The sequence below is a fragment of the Macrotis lagotis genome, chromosome 1 (genome assembly GCF_037893015.1).
Source record: "Macrotis lagotis isolate mMagLag1 chromosome 1, bilby.v1.9.chrom.fasta, whole genome shotgun sequence".
NCBI lineage: Eukaryota > Metazoa > Chordata > Mammalia > Peramelemorphia > Peramelidae > Macrotis > Macrotis lagotis.
The window spans coordinates 43,194,377-43,214,957 of NC_133658.1; the positions used below are offsets into that span (position 1 = coordinate 43,194,377).

The 20,581-nt window shown below is 46.2% G+C and overlaps 1 protein-coding gene across 3 annotated transcripts in view; it reads left to right on the top strand.

Moving 5' to 3' along the window:
• The first annotated feature begins 458 nt into the window (after positions 1–458).
• Positions 459–20,581, top strand: part of ST3GAL2 (ST3 beta-galactoside alpha-2,3-sialyltransferase 2) — a 62,742-nt gene continuing 42,619 nt past the window's right edge. The window contains exon 1 of one of the 3 annotated variants that reach the window (XM_074199380.1): positions 459–521. The gene's annotated coding sequence lies outside the window, so the exon portion shown is untranslated. Of the gene's footprint in view, positions 522–980; positions 7,082–11,914; positions 20,518–20,581 lie in introns of those variants that run through there. The other 2 variants (XM_074199382.1, XM_074199381.1) reach the window with 2 other exon arrangements.

Here is a 20,581-nt window from a genome sequence, read left to right on the forward strand (position 1 = left end):
GGCATGGGGAGGGGGCCGCGGGCTCCCGCTCCCTCCCCGGAGCCGCCAGTCTTCAGCCTCGCGCCAGGGGTGGGGGTGGAGACGAGCGGAGGAAGGGGAGGGAGAGGAGGGGAGGGGAGGCGAAGGCAGCTGGGCCCGCCAGGGAGGGGGGAGGAGGAGGAGGAGGAGGAGGCGAGGAGGAGGAGGGGGGGAGGAGGAGGGGAGGAGGCGAGGAGAGGAGGAAGGGAGGAGGAGGAGGAGGAGGCGGGGAGGAGGGGGAGGAGGGGGGAGGAAGGGAGGAGGAGGAGGAGGCGAGGAGGAGGCGAGGAGGAGGAGGCCAGGAGGAGGGACTCTCCCCGGCGGCGGCGGCGGGGAGCCGAGGGGCCGGCCGAGCTAACGGATCTGGGGCGCGGGCGCTGCCTCGGCTGCTGCTGCCGCCGCTGCGGTCACGGCCACGGCCGCCCGGCCCCCCCCCCCCCCCCCCCCCGGCCCTGGGAGCAGGAGGAGGACGCGGCGGCGGCGGCGGCCAGGATGGCCCCCAGGTACCTGGGCGGGGATGCGGGCGGCGGGGGGGAGGGGGCTCCGACCCCGCCCCGCAACTTTCCCCTCGGGGCCCCGCGCGCGGGGCGCCCGCCCCGGAGCCACGTGGGGGGAGGGGTCGCCGGGAAGGAGGGGAGGCGCCCCTCCCCCGATCGCCGGCCCGGCCCCCGCCCGGCCCGTTCCCCAGGGGCCCGAGTGGCCCAGGTGATGCTCGCCGGGCCCCTCCGCCGACTCCCCGGCGCTCGGCAGCCGTGCTCCCCTTGGGACAGCGGCGGCTCGGCCTTGCCAAGCCTTCCGCAGCCCCTCGGCGGGGCCCCGGGGTCCGGCCCTGCCTTGACAGCGGAGCCCCTCGGGCCGGGGGTGACGGGGAGCAGGACCGCGCGGCCCCTCGGAAACTCGGCCAGCTCGGAGGTGGGCAAAGGGCTGAGCCCGCAGCCTGGGACGCTAAGCCCATTGTTGTGCCCCACAGTCCTCCCTCCGGCCGCACACAAAACTTGCCGGGCCCGGCTGCCAGCCCCGCTGGTTGCCGTGAGTTTTCCCAAGTCCCCGCAAGCCCCGCAGCCTCCGACCCCATCCCTGGGGTCCTCGGCTCCCCCACCCCCCTTCCACCCCGCCTCTCACTTCCTTCGGCCTACCGGGCAGTCGTGCCTTCTGGATGTGGCCAAGCGTGCCTGCTGGTTCCCGGTTCTTGTTCTGCCGTAGCCCCCAGCGCCTCCTTGTTTTGGGCCCTTCTCTTGGGCACGAAGCTTCGGATAAGAGGAGAGTGGCCCTGGGACGAGCGTTTCATAATTTTGCAGCATTTTTTTTACTACTCCCTCCCCTCCCTTCTCCCATTCAAGTCTTTTTTTAAAAAGATGTTAACATTTCATTTGTTTTCCAGTGATGTACAATAGTAACCTGCATCCATCGTGCTTGCAAGGCTCTGAATTCTTCAGTTCCCCCTTCCCTTCCCTCACCCCCTCGGAAGGCTGTCTGATAGTCTCCGCACTGTTTCCATGCCATACATTGATGTCAATTGCCATTCCAGTCTTGTCTCTTTGGAAATAGCCTTCAGAGTTGTTCTTAGTTATCTGGGCGCCACCTCTTCTTCTTCCTCTGGGACAGTTAGGCAGTTTTCCTGCCATCCGGGATCCTTTCCTCTCCTTCCCCACCCCAATAATTCCTTCCAGGTGGGATCTAAAGCTCCCCAGAGACCATGCGGCCGGGGAGAAGCACCTCACCTGGAAACTGGCAGGCAATGGGACCTTGTGAGGAGGGGCAGGCACTAGCGGGACTGGGAGACAAGACTTAATCTGGCTTCTGCTCGGGAGTTCTTGAGAGACAGGCGATGTCTGTAGGCGCGATCTCTGTTCTAGCAAGGGCTGAAGGAGAAGGAACCACACCAGTACCTCCAAGGTTAGGTGAATGGAGGCAGTGAGCAGGAGCTTGGTGTGCTGGTGGAGTTTCCCAGATGTTGCTGGATTGCTGCATAGTTCCTGGCCATTCAGTGGCTTTCATGAGGTGGCGGCTTAGGTGAAGCTAAGTAACGGCAATTACCCGAAGTAATGGAATCAAATGCTCATCAGTTCCAAACCACAGAAGAGTTGGTTTAGACTTTCGGGAGGTGTTATTTTGTTTGGCTTTGCTGTTCTGAACCTATGAAAGCTCTTTACTCTGCATCCACTCTCTTTTGGGCTCTCACCTACCTGTATTTCCAAATCCCATAGCCCACTTCCCCATCAAGGGGCCCTGCAACCTCTTGGAAGTATGTGGGAAAGTGAGGCACTTGAGAGTTTCGCTGTGTCCTGAATGAGCTGTCTTGATCCAAACCAGATGGGCCCTTCTTCCATAGTAGCAAGGAAAAGAAAGCTATTACCCTGGTAACTTGAGAATGAAGGGAGAAAAGGTTGGATTTGGGGGTGTCAGATGCACTTTTTTTCTTTCCAAGAGAAGCCTGTCTCCTGTAACCTTATGTGTACCAATGCACAAATGACCAGGTGGTCCATTCACTTAGTTGAATGCAGCAATTGGTAGATTATTGTACATTTCCTGGATTCCCAAAGTCTTTTCACAAGTCAATCTGAGTGAGTTCCCTGAAATAATGAGATCAACTGTTCACCAATCCTTAAGGCAGCCTGGTTGAGTAATCCACCCAAAGTGCATGTGTACACACACACACACACACACACACATACACACACACACATACTTTGACCATGGAGAGAGGGGATTTCTTAACAGGAATCAGCAAGTCTAGCAGGAATAGGCAGCCTTGATCTGAAATTGCTGATGCTTTGTAGATTTTAGCAATGGGGTATTGACCTCCTGTTCCCTTTTGCTCAGGTTTCAAACAAGAGAAAATTCAGGGCTAATAGGATCAGGGTTAAATAGGGCAAAAGGGAAGAGTCCAAGTAGAAAGTGGGGAAACTCACCCTTTCCCAAAGAATTCCTCATGATGGTGGCTGAGAGTCTCTCAAAAAGAACCATGGGGAAGAGAAAGAATAAATTCTTAAGATGGAGGAGTGGTCTTCTCTTGCTTCACCTCCTTCCCCCTTGCATCCTCTGACCATTTTTTAGGAAGAGCTCTCCCCTACTTTTCCTCTGGTCCCCATTGTTCAGCTGGTGGTATGGATGTTTTATATGCTCTCTGGCCCACCCAAGCAGCCTTAATCTTTCAGAAATTCAATGTCGATACTGGAATCCATTGACAAAATTAGCCTGTGGTTACTTAATAGAAGACTGAATTGAAAGACCTTGGGACTAGAGGAACAGATGAAATTGCTTTTCTAGAAAGGTTTAAAGTTCAGGAAAAAATCTAGACTATTTTGCAAAAAAAGGCCTGAGGGGTCAGGTTTGTCTATATCCTTCTCATTAAAGGCAGCAAATGTTGATGACCTCAAACAAAGGGAAGGGTGAGACTGAGTCCAGCCAGCTCCCAAGGGAGCCAAAACATCTGGAAAAGGACTAATAGTCACTAGTGTTGAATTCAGTACTCTAATGGTTCTGTGATCCCCTTGTTTGAGAGAGGAGCTCCCACCCATAATGTAGCTTGAAATCCAACTGTGCCTGCCCATTGAATATGACTCCCTTCCTCTGGAAAGTTTGGGTGGACCTCCTAGGGTGAATTTTGGATAGTTGTGTTTAAGCATTGTTTTTAGAAACTGCTGCCTTTTGTTTTTGCATCACATTCATTTCTGAATGTTCCCCTCCCACATCCCTTACCCAGCGACTCTTCCCATTTTAATAAGATTTAAAAAAAATAAACTGTTCAGCAAAACCAGCCAAACATTTACTGTCAAGCATGTCTGTGTGTGTCTGTGTGTGCTGTGTGTGTGAGATTCCCCTTTGTGAAGAGAAGAAGGTGCATTTTTTCATTTGGGCCTAACTTGACCACTATGATGATTACATTGTCTTTATTTCTCAAAACCCTTTCCATTTATCTCATTTTATTCTTTTTTTTGGGGGGGGCAATGGGGTTAAGTGACTTGCCCAAGATCACACAGTTAGTATCAAGTATCTAAGGCTGGTTTTGAACTCAGGTTCTCTGACTTTAGGGCCAGTGCTCTATTTGCTGCTCCACCTAGCTGCCCTGTACCTCATTTTATTCTTACAACATCCCAGCCAGTTTAGAGATTTGAGTGTTCTTATCCCCAGGTAGGAAAACTATGGTCCAGTGCAGTGATTGCCCATATTACCATGGAAGGACCAGAGCTCATGCCCTGCCCTGACTTTTGTGTTGGGTTTCTTCATGGCTCACCCGAAAGGTTTCTGGGCAAATATAGGACCATCCTCTGAGGTAGTTCTCTCCTGGAAGCCATCAGCCAATTGGGTTTCAAGTTCTCTGGGCTGCTGCAATTTTTAGGAGCTTATAGACTCATGCTTGAAGTGATTTTTGTCTTTCTGGAATTTTGGGCTCATTTCCATTCTAAAGAAGTGAAACACAAGACTTGAGGAAAACCAATGGACAGACAGCTGTTGGGATCTGAATACCTGTAGGTATAGGGACTGGATATATAGGAACAGAGCACTGAGGTGGTACAGTAGTTAGAGCACTTGGTCCTGGAATAGGAAGATTTCCTGAATTCAGATCTGGCCTCAGATAGACCCCTAATAGCTATGTGATTCTGGACAAGTCACTTTACCCTGTTTGCCTTAGTTTCCTCATCTGTAAAATAACTGGAGAAGGGAATAGTAAACCATTCCAGTGTCTTTGCCAAGAAAACTCCAAATTGGGTCATGGAGAGTTACTGAAAAACAACCAAATTGCAACTGACATAGAGACTGGACCTATGATTTCATTGTTTAACTTCCTCTACCAAGGCAGGTAAACTTAAAATCTTAGAACAATGCCCAGAAAATCGAAAGATTAAGTGATGAAATCTTGGGTCACCCAGGTAGTCCATGAGCAGTAGTATGAAGGCTAGGAAGCTAGCCTCAAAACCAGCACACTTATTAGTGTCTGATATTAATATCTCACAATAACTCTTTTGGTCAATCATCAATAAATATTAAGTATTCATTATGGGCCAGGCAAAGTACTGGGAGTATTATTCCATTTAAATAAACTGGGATGTGAAGAGATCAGGTGACTTGCCTAAGGTCACACCTCTAAGAATGAGACACGGAGTCTAACCTGGGCTGTTAGTATACCAATACCAAACTGGCCTTCATTGAAAGGCTCCCTATATTCCCTTTTGTCTTTGGACAAAGGAGTGCCCTCTTCAGCAATGGTCTGGGACAGCTTTCTTTCACTTTCCTTTAGTTTTTAGCTTTTTCATTCTTCTAATATTTCATTTTTTTGTGCACACACACACACACACACACACACACCCACACACACCCATCTCACCCTACCCCCATACCCCACATATCCCCCACACACACACATACATAGTGCTTGTGATCCAAATGGACTCGTCTAGTTCCCTGAGGGAGTTTCAGGGCCCTGTTTATGTACTGTAGACTATTTAGTGATAATAAAAGGTGGTTGGCTCTTGGACAAAACAAGCTAAATGACATTCGAGAGGGAGGGAGTTCCCTGCTCTCTGGCTATCAGAGGAAAATTGGGTTTTCATTCAATTTCATTCTATTTACCAATAAGTACTTCTACTACTTTTCTGGTTGCTAATTAATAATGTTATATACAATTATAAGCATGTGTAATTATAATTTTATCAGCAGAACTTTGATATTACTAGTACAAATTTTCTTTACTGGGCCTGAGGAAGACAGGCAGGGTTTGGGGATCACCCTAATCTTCCAACAGGTTTTGAGGCCGAGGAGATCTATCTCAGGGTGCCTCATGTGTTCTAGATTCTCTGTTTTTTCTTCTTTTTTAAAAAATTCAATTTTCTTTTCAGTTTTGCCTTTTTCTTTACTTCTCCTCCTCTTCCCATTCCCATATTCACATATGACAAGATGTACCCCCAAAGGAAATATACAGGAATATGAATTATCTTCTTAGAGATGAGGTCAGACACCCCCCCCCCCAACAAAAAAGAGGAAAAATAAAAACAGGAGGTTATCATTCTGAAGATTGGCTAGGCTCAAAGCCAGAATTTCAGTGACCGAATATTGCCTAGATGGAAGGGACCTGAAGAGATTATCTAGTATTTATTTCTGGCTTCTGAAATGCAAAGTACAATTACCAGTGAGGCGATTGTGGCTCTGTGTGTTTGTGTGTGACAGAGAAAGAAACAGAGAGAGATAGAGACAGAAACAGAGAGACAGAGACAGAGAGATTCTCAGAGAGAAGTGTGCAGAAAAGGAGGAGAGGGAGAGAGAGAGACAGACAGACAGAGATGCACATATGGGGGGAGGATTCAAAACCAAGTTTCCAATTCTTAATACAAAGATTTTTTCCTAATGCCCCCACCCCACAGCACATATTCTTTGGGCAGAAAGTCCCTAACATTCTTCAGGACCAGTCCTCAAGTCCTGCTCTTAGAATTCAGTGTCTCAGGGAGCATCAGGGGTGAGATGATGGTGCCTTTGAGGGGGAGATCAGGGGAGCTCAGTGGAGAAGGCAAGAGAATGGAGTGTTCACCTGTCATTCTAGATAAGGTATCTCTGAAATCATCCAGTCCACCCATGGTTGGAGACACTCAGGCCAGAACTAGTAGCTAATAGCTTCCCACAGGCCTACCCATGGCTTTCTCTGGGGGCCAAAAAGTAAATAGCTAATTGGTCCTGAGGGACCTGGTTTGGTAAGGAAGAATCAACAAGTTATTTATTTTAGGTGACTACAGGGGGTACTTTTTTGGGAGTGGTAGGGGAACAGGAACACAAAGTGGATTATAAAAAGTAGGTATAGACTTGGTGTGATTTGGCATGGTGTGTGTCTGTGGAGGGAGGGACTTAATAGGCTGCTGGTAGTCTGGCCAGGATCCTAATTTCCCCTCTCCATCTGTTTGCCTTTCCCTGGTTTCTCACTTGTCTCCTCCCTTAGTTTCACTTCTTCATTTTGTAGCGTGCATACTGGGGAGGGCAGAATCCTCTCATCCTCACCTATCGCTCTGCTGCCAGGGAAGAGCCAAAAGGACTAGATCCTGATTGTTGCCCCACCCATCCACACCACCTCAAGGTCAGCCAAAGTTGCTTTTTTTAAAATAGTTGAAGGGGGACTTGTGGAATGACTGCTAAGTTCCCTATTTGTGCTGCTAACTTCAGCTGGAGAAATAGAGCAGAGGTTGAGGTGGGTAGGCAAGGCCAGTGGAGAGAGGCAAAAATCCCCCCATCTCCTTTGAGATTCTCCTCTCCTACCCCATATTCCCAAATCTCTTGAGTTCTGTAATGTCTTAAATGGGATAAGGAAGTGCTTTCCAGATCTGTCCCACTTCTCTTCAAACCTCCAAGGCCCAGGATCCCAGGCTGCTAGAAAATTTCAAGTCATTGTCATTCCCTGCTGGGAAAAGGGTAGTTCACAATTCAATTGCTTGGTTTCCCACTTCCTATATACTCTAATGGCCTAAAGTTAGCTAGTGCTTTTGTGGGGTGGGGTTGTGGGTGGGAAATGGGCCATGTAGGACATACAGGACTTGGGGAGAAATTGAGGGGATATGAGGACAAAGTATGGGTAATTTTTCTCAAAAGAAGGGGAGAAAATTGGTATGGTTATTCCATTGGAGAGGTAGTACGATGTAGCCTAGGGAAGGAAAGAAAGGAATGGAAAACAAGAAACCTGCACATTTCTCCTTTGCCCAACAAAAAAGAATAGGGCGGTACTGTGGGAGATGATTAGGAAATAGTAAATTATCTTTGGGGTCCATAGAAAATTCAGGAGTTTCTAGTCAAAGTCATTATTGTTTGATCAATACATTTCTTCTGAGTTAAAAATATCATGGTGGATATTGGAGAGAGCATTGAAGAGGTGGTATCTTCCATTGGATCTCTGTAGAGAAAGACTTGTAGGAAAAATCAGTTTCTTCATTTCCAACCTTGTGGTATTTAGGGGGAGCTCTCTGACTCAAACAGTCAATCCTAGCACTTCCTGTTGAAAGTTTGCACAACTTTCAGCTGTTGTGAGAGCTAGAGAATCAAGCAGGACTGAAGTCCCTAGCTGGAAGGCAAAAAAGAGCCAAAAGGCATTAGAGAAGGAGTGGCCCGTTTGTGAAATAATGTCCAGAAAATGGAGCTTTCACAGGGAAAATCACCGAATTAGGATTATAGATCTGCAGCTAGAGGGGCTTTAGAGTCCAATTTAGAGTCCTACTTCTCTCTCTCTCTCTGGTTTTGAAAGGCAATGGGTTAAGTGACTTCCCCACAGTCTCACGTCTAGGTAATCATTAAGTGTCTGAGGTCAGATTTGAACCCAGGTTCTCCTGAGTCCAGGGCTGGTGCTCTACCTAGTTGCCACTAGCTGCCCAAGGTCCTACTTCTCTCATTTTACAGGTGAGGAAGTAGCACTTCTGCAGCCTGGCTCTCCTTATATTCGTCCTCTCTTGTCAGAAAATGATAGCTCCATTAGCCCTAGTAATAATATTTGTCCTTCATTTTCAAAGGAGACCATGACATCAGGGAGGTGATGCCATGACAAGCACATGAATTGGATTTCAGTGAGAGGGTGCTGTGCTAAGTCACCAGTCAGTCTCTCTTTCTCCTCCAGAGCCATCTGGGGCCAGTGGCCAGACATCAATCAGGATGACTGGAGATGGCCCTGGTTGCAAGGCAATCAGGGTTAAGTGCCTTGCCTAAGGTCACACAACTAAGAGGCAAATGTCTGAGACTGGATTTAAACTCTTGTCCTCCTGATTCCAAGGTCAGTGTTCTATCCACTTAGCTGCCCTATATTAGCCCTAGTGCAAAAAGGGGGAATGGTTAAAGGGGTGAATGTGATTATTTTAGTCCTCACAAATAAGGAAGAAGTCATAATCGAGACTAATTTATTATTTCTGCAGAGCCTCAGTTTCTCCATCCTGCCTTGGAGGCCCTTGGGTCCTTGGGAAACAGTGGAGTCTACAGAATTCCCTAGAGACTTTTATGCACAGCCGTTTTAAGTACAGTGAAGATTTTGGCTGCTTCTCTTAAGTGGCTACTCAGCTTGCGAGCTAAAAAATGAAATCCCATTCTAAATAATAGTGGGAGTCCCCCGTTGATCAGAGGGATTCAGGGCAGGGGAACAGAGAACTGAGCTGCCATTCACTGATCTTGACCTTTCCCCCCTAGCATTTTCATTTTTGTTGTTTTTCGTGGCTTGTCCTTGGATAAGGGAAATAGAGCAACTGGGGAGTCGGGTTGTTTTCCTTAGAGCGAAGGGGACACACCTTATTGTCTGTAGGTATGATTGGTATCAACACTCACTGGAATGGTTTTTCCACCCTGCTGGACCTGCTTTCTCAGCAGCTGCTTCCAATAAATTCTAGAATCCCACACTCACCTCCTGGATTCTCCTTCCCTTGCCATCCTGATCTGCCTCTGCTAAGTCTTCCATCTTCTTGGGGTTCTGGGAGCATCTTGATAATAGGGAAAGATGACTGAATACTTCCTAGAGCCAGATACCCCTCTGGACCTGGGGCTCTTCATCTGAAATGGGGATGGTCAAAGCTGTAGCACCAACTTCCAGGGCTCTTAGGAGGTTCCAAGAAGACGGTGTAGGTGAGATCCCTCTGCAGACTTCCCAATATGATATGATTGTCACCCAGATCCCTCTTCAACTCAACTCAGGAAGCTGCCTTCTTCTTGGAGGATTTCCTGCTCTCCTGGCTGCTGGGTATTCCCCCCTTTTATCACCTCCCCCAGTTTGCCTTGTATTTATTTTTGATTCACTTACATATACCCATATTGTGGATATACACCTAAGAATGTAAGTTCCCTGAGAATCAGGACTGTTTGATTTCTGTTTTTGTATCTGGACATAATAGATGCTTAGGCAGCTAGGTGGATGCAGTGGATAGAGCACTGGCCTTGGAGTCAGGAGGACTAGAGTTCAAATTTGGCCTCAGATACTTGACACTAACTAGTTGTGTGACCTTGAGCAAGTCACTTAACCTGATTTCCTTGGGCCCAGTCATCTTGATCCATATCTGACCACTGGGCCCAGATGGCTCTAGAGGGGAAAGTGAGGTTGGTGACTTAGCACAGCCCTCCTTCATTCAAATCTAATTCACCTGCTTGTCATGGTCTTCCTCGAGAACAAGGGACAATCATTATTATTATTATAATAGATGTTTATTGATTGATCAGTATTAACATAGGAGGTGGAAAGAAATAGAAAGCAACATCTTACCTCCTCATAATCCTCACTCGTAATCCTTTCATTTTTGAGAAGATGGGTGTTCTAGAGGTTTGTCAGAGGTAGAGAGGAATTCTGAACCTTTTCTGGGTCATGGCCATCTTTAGCGACAATCTGATAAAGCCTCTTCAGAATTGTGCTTTTAAATACATGAAATAAGATATGGAGGATAACAAAGGAAATCAAATATATTCAGTTACTCATTTTTTTTTAATATAAGTTCATGGGTCCTAGGTTAAGAACCCCCATCCTTGAATATTTGGAGAAAACTTTCTGGTAGAGAGGTTGCTGAGAATGGGAAAGAGGGAAAGTTTGTTCTAGGGTGGCATGAGGAGCTGGGTATTCTGGTGGTTAGAGTACCAGCATTGGAGTCAGGAGGACCTGAGTTCAAATGTGGCCTTAGAAATTTATTGGCTGTGTGACAGGGCAAATTATTTCACTCTGTTTGCCTCACTTTCCTCATTTGTAAAATGAGCTGGAGAAGGACATTGGCGAACCACTCCAGGATCTTTGCCAGGAAAACCCCAAATGGGGTCATGAGGAGTCAGACACAACTGAAGTGACTCAACAACAACAGGCATGGGGAAACCCATGGAAAGGCAGACAGCTGGGGAAGGGAAGAAGGCTGCTCCAGAGCTCAGAAAGCCTTATGAGGCAGCCAGACCCTGGAGACAGGGCCCCTGAGGTCTAGGGAGGAAGGCATCTACACTTCCTGCCCTGTCTCCTGCTGCGCCGGGGGCTGGAGCTGTGCTTGCAGGAAATGTGCATGGAGGGTTGGTTTAATGCTTGTCTTTGTTCTGTGCTGTCCATGAGGATGCCAAGGGTCAGGCTGATAAGAGGGAAGAGATAAATTCCTCGAATTTTATGCTCTAAACAGCTGTTTTCTCTCCAAGGGTGGCACAGATACTGACAATCTGTTAGAAAACTATACTTGCCTTTCACATGAACTTAGTTTTCTGGGTGAGATATAGAAATCCTTTCCAGAGACTTGTCCGCCACTCACTTTCCTTTTCTTGTGCCCAAGGCGTCCTGGGAGGAGGTCTGTGCCCAGGGAGGGGACTAGCCTAACAGGCGTAGGCTGGTTCCATGCATGACTTGGGATTTGGGACCCCTCTAGGTGGAAGTGGGTGTACTAGACTCCTCAGTCTTGAACCCTCATCAGTCAGCTTCTCCCACTCCCCTCCACTAAAAATAGTCTGGCCATGAGCCATCCTGTTCCAGTGGCCATTGAAAAAGAGGACCAGTGGCCCTGGAGTCAGGAGGACCTGGGTTCAAATCCGGTCTCAGACACTTAATAATTGCCTAGCTGTGTGGCCTTGGGCAAGCCACTTAACCCCATTGCCTTGCAAAAACCTAAAAAAAAAAAAAAAACCAAGCCTAAAAAAAAAAAAGAGGACCAGTCTCCTGCCTACTTCTAGGTCACCCTCTTACTCTCCATTAACCACCTTTCTTCAAGGAATAAAAGTAGCAGGCTTGGTGGACTTCCATAACTAGAAGACTGCCATATTATCTTCTATAGTCCAGATGGCAATTCCCCTTGATAGGATAAGGGCATAAAAGTGGATTGAACTGTCTTCCTATTTTTTTTTTAGGTTTTTGCAAGGCAGACAGGGTTATGTGGCTTGCCCAAGGCCACACAGCTAGGTCATTATTAATTGTCTGAGACCGGATTTGAACCCAGGTACCCCTGACTCCAGGGCCAGTGCTTTATCCACTACGCCACTACGCCACCCTGAACTGTCTTCCTCTTGTAGGGTGTAAGTTTAGCCCTAAGGATTCACGAAGGGGTCTTGGCATAGGATTCAGGTTAGGAGAGTTAGAACTTCCAATCTTTTGATGAGTATTGACTTGCTAAAAAAAAAGATCATCTCTCTGCTACTACCTCACTTCCAAAGTAGGGAGAAGCATCAGCCTCCCTGGCTTCCTATCACTCATCTGCATAACCATTCCCAAGAGATATTCCCAAAATGTCACCAATTTCCATCACTTCCCTGTTTAGGGATAGTGGTTGACTGTTTTCTCACCAATCAAGTCTAACCCTCTGCACATGGAGTTCATAATCTGGGGCTATTTCTTCTTCTACCGCTGAATCACCTGGGTCTAACAGAATGCTGAGCCCTTGGTAGATACTTGAGAAAGATATGACTTGTTATTAGGTCTTTAATATGCTGCTAGATTCTTGGAGAGAGGTCTCATGGAACCAAAGTGATTACGGTGAGGAGGAGGAGGATGAAGATGAAGATGGTGACAACAAGGATGACAGTGTTGATTTAATTGATCATACCAACATTTATTTAGCACTTGAAGGTTTTCAAATTGCTTTGCTCAGATGATCTCATTTGATCCTTTGAATACCCTATAAGAAGATTTTTGTTGTTGTTCAGTCATATCAGTTGTATCTGACTCTTGTGACCTTGGCAGAGATATTAGAGTGGTCTGTCCATTCCTTCTCCCAACTCATTTTACAGATGAGGAAACTGAGGCAAATAGGGTTAAGTGATTTGCCCAAGGCCATAGAGCTAGGAAGTGTCTGAGGTTGAATCTGAACTCCTGACTCCAAGCCGAAGCACTCTAGGTTCTGTACCACCCAGATGTCTGTGAGAGGCAGGTGCCAAAATTATTCCCACTTTACAAATGAGGAAATTGAAGCAGACAGAGGTTAATTTGCCCAGTTTGACACAGTTAGAAAGTATCTGAGGCTGGATCTGAATTCAGATCTTCCTTATTCCAAGTCCAGGGTTTTATTCAATATGACACCTACCCAAGTGTTACCATGTTTATAGTCAGGTTTGTAGTTGTGGAAAGCTTGAACCATAATATGGCCTGTCCCATCTGGACCTTCAGCTTCTTCTTGAGGGAAGAAATGCTAAACTGAGGACTTGACGTTCCCAAAGGAGCCTAGAGTTGGCCAGGCAATACCAAGTTCTGAGACATTCCTGAAGACTGTTCCTGCCCCCAAGCCTGGTGATTATAACCAATAGGAAGCCTTCTCCTCACACTTATAAGAAATGGCATTCATGTAGCCCTGGATGAGAAGAAATAGGGTATGGACATTTCTCTTCCTTTGTTCCCTTAGCCTCTAAGATGTCTTCCTCTCCTCAAACTCATTCACTCTTTATGAAAATTTTTATTTTGCTTTCTTTGCTGATCAGCAAATATTTACTTGTTCTTTCATTCACCCTCATAAAAACTCACAGAACCTTTGTAATAAATTTGTGTGGTCAAGAAAAACAAATTCCTGCATTGATTGTATACAAATATGTATGTCTTGATATGAATCTCTATGAGCAGGTGATAGATGGCAGGTTTCATCATGCTCTGGGATCATTTGTACACCCATTCATTCTTCCAGGTGGAACCTGTTTCCAGCCTTGTCCTTAAAACTGGTTGATTGTCTGCCCAAATTTCTTGTGAAGGCAGAAATTCTTACAGATAGGGGAACTGAGCCATGAAAGGGAGTGGCCAAGAACAAGACAACTGAGCATCGACTATCAAATGATCTCACTTTGGGGAAGGGCTGTGGCTCATATTTCCCCTTAGCCCGAACGAGAGATGACCCTCATCTAAGTCCCATGATGACCTGTGATGTTCATTAAGGTGCTTTTTGAAGGTTAGATGTGAAGATTGCTCCGGAGAGTTCACATACTCCCTCCTACCAGGTCATTAGCATGGTTGAGCAGTCCCTGGAGGTTGGTAATGAAACACTGTGGAAACACTAGGTGCATTATTGCCTCTTCCAATAAACCAGCTCTCCTCAGGCCCCTGTGATTGGGGCAGGATCATTCACTAGGCAGTGAGGAGAGGGAGAAGCTGGTGGGAATTCTTGAATTGTAACCCTGGGAACTGTAGAAAGGGAGCTAGGGTTCCAGTGGGCTGTACCAAAGCTAAATGGGCCATTACCTGATCAGCCTGTGGCCTGGAGCTTGAGGCCTGTCCTACCTTCTCTGGGCTCCCTCAAGGGGCAAGGAGAGAAGAGAGCAAGTGGCTGGTGTAAAGAGTCACAGACTTAAGTATCCTGGGTTAGGAGTAGAAATAATTATTATTAGTACAAATGATTAATTACTTCTAGCATTTCTATAGCACTTTAAAGTTTACAGAGCGCTTTACCTATATCAGCCCATTTGATCCTCATAGCCATCCTGGGGAGTAAATGCTCTTATTCCCATTTTACAGATGAGGAAACTGAGGCTTGAGAAGGCCAGGATCACACCTTAGAGGGACCTTAGAGATCATGTTGTCTTAAGTCTTTCCTTTCTCCTTCCCTTCTTCCTTCCCATTTTCTTCCTTCTTTCTTTCATTCCTCCTTCTTTACTTTTTCCCTCTTTGTCTCCTTCCTTCTTTCCTTTCTTCCTTTGTTTTCTTCTTCCTTTCTTCAGTCCTTTTTTTTCTAATCTTCTTTTTCTTCCTTCCCCCTTCCTTCCTTCCTTCCTTCTCCGGTGCCCTTTCAGCTATACCACCCACCCTGCTTCCTGAGTTTGGATTCTAACTCTGATACTTAACTAGCTGTGTAATGGCCACTTTTCCACTTTATGCCTCAGCTCTCTATAAAATGGAAAGAATATTATTGGTACTCCCTACCTCTCCAGCTTGTTGTAAATACTAACCTACTATGTGAAGGATTATGATTATGGGCAATGGGGTGAGATCCAAGGAAGTCTGTCTTGTGGGGCAATCTGAAGGACCCCTGTCCCAATAGCCTTGTCCTCAGGCACCTGACTCCTCCTTTGAATTGCCCATTCCAGGAATTCTCAGATTCTGAAAAGCAGATGACCTTTCAACTTGCCATCCTGAAAAAGTGGTCCCTCCTTGTCAGCAATGGCTTTCTCCTTCTCCACCAGAAGACTAACAACATTCATGTTATCAATCTGATTGTATTTTTTGTACATTCAGACCCTTGGGGGATACCCAAGGACAAATTCTCGAAGTTTTGTGATTCTCCAAGATCTGCTCACCCCCTTGTCTCATATATCCTAACTGGTCCTAGTTCCCAGTCCTTCAGGGTGGCCCGTCCCTGGTGAAGGGGGAGTGGGGTGGTGAGCATGAGATACCCCATAGGATACCTCAGGAAGCCCCATCATTGGCGGTTCTTACAGATCAATACTAAGGAGAGCAGGAAATTTTATTATGTATCTGAGGCAGACAGACTTCCAGCCGGCAATGGTTGGCACAAACCTTGAAGGGCATCTGGGGTCTCCTCACTTGGATGAATGATCCTTTTGTTCTTCAGGCAACTTCAATTTTAAACATTTCTTTAACTCACTTCAATGACTTCCACCGTTCCAGTACACACACAGACACCACTTGGCCATTTGGTCATGCCCACCTGCTGACTCCCAGTCTCTAGTAATTTAAACCCTTCCAATTGGATGCATTAGGTATGTTCAATCACACTTGGCTTATCCATTTCTATGCCATAATAATAGTCTCAAACACAAGAGGAATCACCTTTTAACTGAATGCTACAATCATTGTCACATCACTTTACAATTATAGCTGATTCATAGCCATTCTCACTCATTGTCTGTTACTCATTAGGACCTTAACACCTTAGTATGAATCAGTTTATCTGCTGCTTCCTTCTTATGACTGACACCAGCAGAGCCCTTAGCCTCTAAGATTCAGGGAGGGGAAGGAAATCTGAAAGGAAGGATGTGAATACCCTAAAGATAAACTCTGTTGGCTTCCCAGTTTGGAGAAGAATGATGGGCCCTGGTTTCTTGGTTTCTCTCTACTAAGCCTTCATGGGCCAGGTACATGCAAGGTTCCTGGCCCTGTCACCTGGGTCTGTAGGCAGGCACAGGAGAGTTGTTGGGATCAAAGGGTCTTATGAAAATAGTTGGAAACTCTAGGCCATCCTGGTTGTCAGTGTAGATTATTTTATATTCTCTCCTGGCCTTCTACTTTTTAAGGACCTCATTTTGGGTAGCTAGGTGGCACATAGTGAATAGCGTGCTGGGCCTGAGGTCAGGAAGACTCATCTTCTTGAGTTCAAATCCAACCTCAGATAGTTCCTAGTTGTGTGACCCTGGACAAGTCACTTAATCTTGTTTGTCTCAATTTTCTCATATGTAAAATCTCCAGTATTTCTGCTAAGAAGACCCCAAATGGGTTCATGAAGAGTCAGACCCTACTGAGCATCAGTAACAAGGACTTCATCTCAGTCAAGAAAGAACCACCCTTCAATTTCTTTTTTTTCTTCTGGCTTTTGCAAAGCAGTGAGGGGTTAAGTGACTTGCCCAAGGCCACACAGCTAGGTAATTATTAAATGTCTAAGGCTGGATTTGAACTCAGTTCCTCCTGAGTTGGTATTCTATCCACTGCACCACCTAGCTGCCCCACTACCTTTCAATTTCAAAGGAACTTTGAACTCACCCCACCTTTCTCTGTTTTAATCTACATCAAATAAAAGTTAGGACTCTAGTTTCTGTGACCCTGAGGTGACTGGCAGCTTTGTTTTTAGAAGAGGTGGTCATTATTTGCATGACCTATCCAGGAGGCTGAAGTGACTTCACTTGGCCCGCCAATTGTGCTGGTCAATGGAGGGGAGTAACAGTACAGTCAAGGCTGGAATTGTTGACAGGAGTGGTGATCTTTGTCCCCTAGTCTGACTCCCCTTAGAGAGAAGGGGACGACTCTCCTGTTTCCTTTAGTTCCCTGTTCCACTGTCCTTCCCATCTCAGATATAATAGATATTTGTTCTCTAGGAGAGCATTGTATTAACACTGACCTGCACTGGACCAGAGCCTCTGCTCTGGGCTCCTCTTTTGGCTTGGGTAGAGTGTAATGATGTTATCTTACAATCTGCCTGGGTTGGAAAGCCTTCTGCTTCTATTGTGGCTCTGTCTAGAGAGGGGGTCATACTCTGGGGTTCACAGACCCCAAGAGATGGACTTCCAAGAACTATCTGAACATGGATAGGGAAAAAAAAATGTCTTTATTTTCACTGAAAATTTCTAACTGAAATGTAGCATTTCCTTTCATTAAAAACATGATTCCAAGAAGGATTTGCTGCCAGAGGGAAAACATGATACAGAGGTTAAGAACCCCTGCTTCAAGAAGAGGAGGTGAAGAGTTTTAATGGGTCCAACTGACTGGCTGACCTTATTCCACACCTTGGCTCCCATTGCTTTTCCTGCTTCCCCTTCTCAGTTTCTCTAAATCTGATCAAAGAAAGTAGCTGTAGAATGTCAGACTTGAGCTTCTGTGAATCAAATCCATGCCCCAAAAGACATAAGGAATACCTACTCATACCCAATGAGTAGACATCCAACCCAGTGGCCCCTGAAGCAGCCCATTCTGCTCTCTTAGTTAGGAAACTTTTCCTGGCATCCAGCCCAAACTGACCTTATTACAACTTCTAGGATCAAACATGAGCTCTGCACCATAGTTCAGTCAATGGCCTTCTCCATCTACCTCCAGAATTTTGCATCAGCTGGTTCCTCAACCGAGGAGGGCATGCCCTTCCCCTTTGCTTCTGAAAATCCTTAATTGCGTGTAATCCTAATCAATATGGATACCAGTGTCTCCCCTTCAAAATGATCTTGGACCTGTTCTGGTTCTATTTTATATAATTCCCCTTGCCTCCCTTGACAGAATCAACTCTACCCATGTGAGGCCCTCTCCTTTCTGTGTCTGATCCCCAGGGCCCAATAAGCGCCAGTCCTGCTGGAGTCCTTTATTAAAGGTTTATTCACTGATTGATTCCAGGCCTGGGACTGAGCTTCTTCTCAGACCACCCCTCCATTCACCCCTCCTCCCCTTCCTGGCTCCTACACGGCTCATTTGTCCCCTGCCCCTTCGGCTAGCTGGGGCCCCAGACTCTGGCCCCTGGGCAGTGGATGAAGTCTGAGGTGTATGAGACGGGGCTGTTTATTTCTGTGTAACCTGACTCCCATAACCTTTAGGGAATGGAAACATCTGGTTTGGTCTTTTGGAGCCAGGAATTTTCACATTTCAGAAAGGGGAGCCAGATTCAGAGAACACATGGAGAACTTCCAGGAGACATCACCTTCCAGAAGGCAGTGTGACCTTATGACCCTTGCAGGTGACCAGGCCCCCCCCAAAAAACAGAGTTCAAGATCTGCTGTGTCTTGGGCTTTAGAGCAAATAACTGGGTTGTAAATTCTGGTTTTCTGAGGTGGGGGGAAGACAAATAGTGTCCAGATCTAGAAAATCTTCTCTTATGTTGAAATTCATTGTTTTCATAGTTAGGCTAAAGGAAAGGATATTCAGGAAGATTCTGCCAGTCCCTGACGCCTGTCCTTGGCTCCCCCATCTTGAGAATAAGGTAGAACATTTTTGAATTTGAAACAGAATTTCTCTTCCCTCCCATGCCCACCCGTTCTCTGTCTCCATGCCTTTCTGAGATCCTTTTTGGCAAGTATGACAGCTGGTGTCATTCCCCTGAATTATCTTCTAGACAAGGCCAGTGGTTGTAGTCCTCTCTGCCATCAGAAAGCTGTCCTTTCACTGTTCAGCTGAAGTTTTCCAGAGTAGGTCTTTTGCTCTTTAATGTTGAGGCACTAGGTTTGAGCAGCCTATCCTGGCTGCCATCCTCCTTGGACTCGGCCACATCCTATCCTCTCTGTATCAGGCTGAGTCCTCCTAGCACCCTTGATAACCAAAGTTTGATGGAAACAAGGGTTTCCTCCACTGGGCGGGGGGAGGAGAGGACTGGAAAGTTGGAGGTCTACCCTGGTGGACCATCTGATAATTCCTGCCTTTTTTTTTTAAAGTTTTTGCAAGGCAATGGGGTTAAGTGACTCACACAGCTAGGTAATTAAGTGTCTGAGGTCGGATTTGAACTCAGGTCCTCCTGACTCCAGAGCCAGTGCTCTATCCACTGCACCACCTAGCTGCCCCTCCTGCTTCTTTGGACAGTGCAATCCCAAATCAAAATTATCACTGCCCTCTTCACTATCAGATTGGACAACTGGGTGTCTACTTTTAACCTTGACTTTCCTCTCCATATTTTTTGCATAATTTTCTTTGGTTGAAACCTGCTGTAGAACTTTCTGAAGTCTTTGCAAAAAAAAAAAAAAGATAGCTGTTACTTTCCTACTCTAGAAATGCGAGGAAGAGAGCTTGGCCTACCTAGCAGCAGTGGGTAGGTAGGAGTGGAGAGTTGCCAAGGGAAGGTGAGCAGCCAAACTGGAAACTGAGCCCAGAAGGACTGAGTTCTCTTCTTTGAAAACTTCCAGGTTTTTCTGGGTTATACTTTCTTGAAAAATTTGGTATTCTCCTTAGTTCTCAAATCATCTTCATTTCTGGATATTTTCTTCCTCCTCTTCTCCTATCACCAAGTTAACTATCCTTTGCAACAAACAAACAAAAAGGTAATTTGGCAAATGAACTGAGGTATCCTCTATACCTGACAGGCAATAGATGCAGGATTCTTTTTCCATCTTCACCTACCCCTTCAAAGAAGTGGGGGAGGTACATTTTTCTCAACTCCTCCTGGGACCCTGTTTGGTTATTCTACTAGTATAGGGTTCTAATTTATTATGTTTTGTTTTGTTTTTTCTATTTACAATGTTATATATTGTCAATATTGTTCTTGGTTCTGATGACTTTACTGTGGATATCCGTTCATAAAAGTCTTCCAGAATTTCTGGCTTCTTCCTAACCTAGCTGTCTTTTCTGTGTGGTGCAGCCACAGGCTGCATTATCTATACATTAGTGCCCTGGGGTTTATTTAGCCATTTCTCAATTGATGACTCCCTACTTTGGGTTGACTTTTGTGCTATATAAAAAAGTGCTGCTGTAAATATTTTTGTGAAGATGAAGTTCCCAATTCTTTTTAGAAGGGTCGACTTCTCTGCGGCTGGGAGCCACCATGAGAAATTCAGCTCAGTGGACAGACTTCTTGGCTACTTGAGACCTTAATTTTACAGATGAGGCCATTGAGGTGCATGAGGCGACTCTTCACAAAGCTTCCAGGACAAGGCAGAGACATTGTTCCCAAGCTCTAAAGATATTCACTGGACAAATACCCAGTTGGCTCCTGTCCAGATAAGAGACCCATCTCAACCACAAAATGTTTCTGTTTTCTAATCAGAGTATGCTATTTTCTTTATCCCTTCCCCCCAACCACAACAAAACAGAAGTCAGCTAGTCTTGTTCTAAGCTAGCTAGAAACCTGGATGCCAGACTGAAATATAAAGCTGCTAAGAAGCTGCCTCCTGTGTTTCTTTCCTGTTTCTGACATCTCCTGGGATTTGGGCAGATCTAGAGAACCACGTGTATCCTGGTGCAGGGTGGACCAAGATTCCAGGATATTCAGTAATCAGGTATTAATTTGAGAAATCGAAATCCTCCAGAGCTACTGTCCCAGCAGAGATAAAGACCATCCAA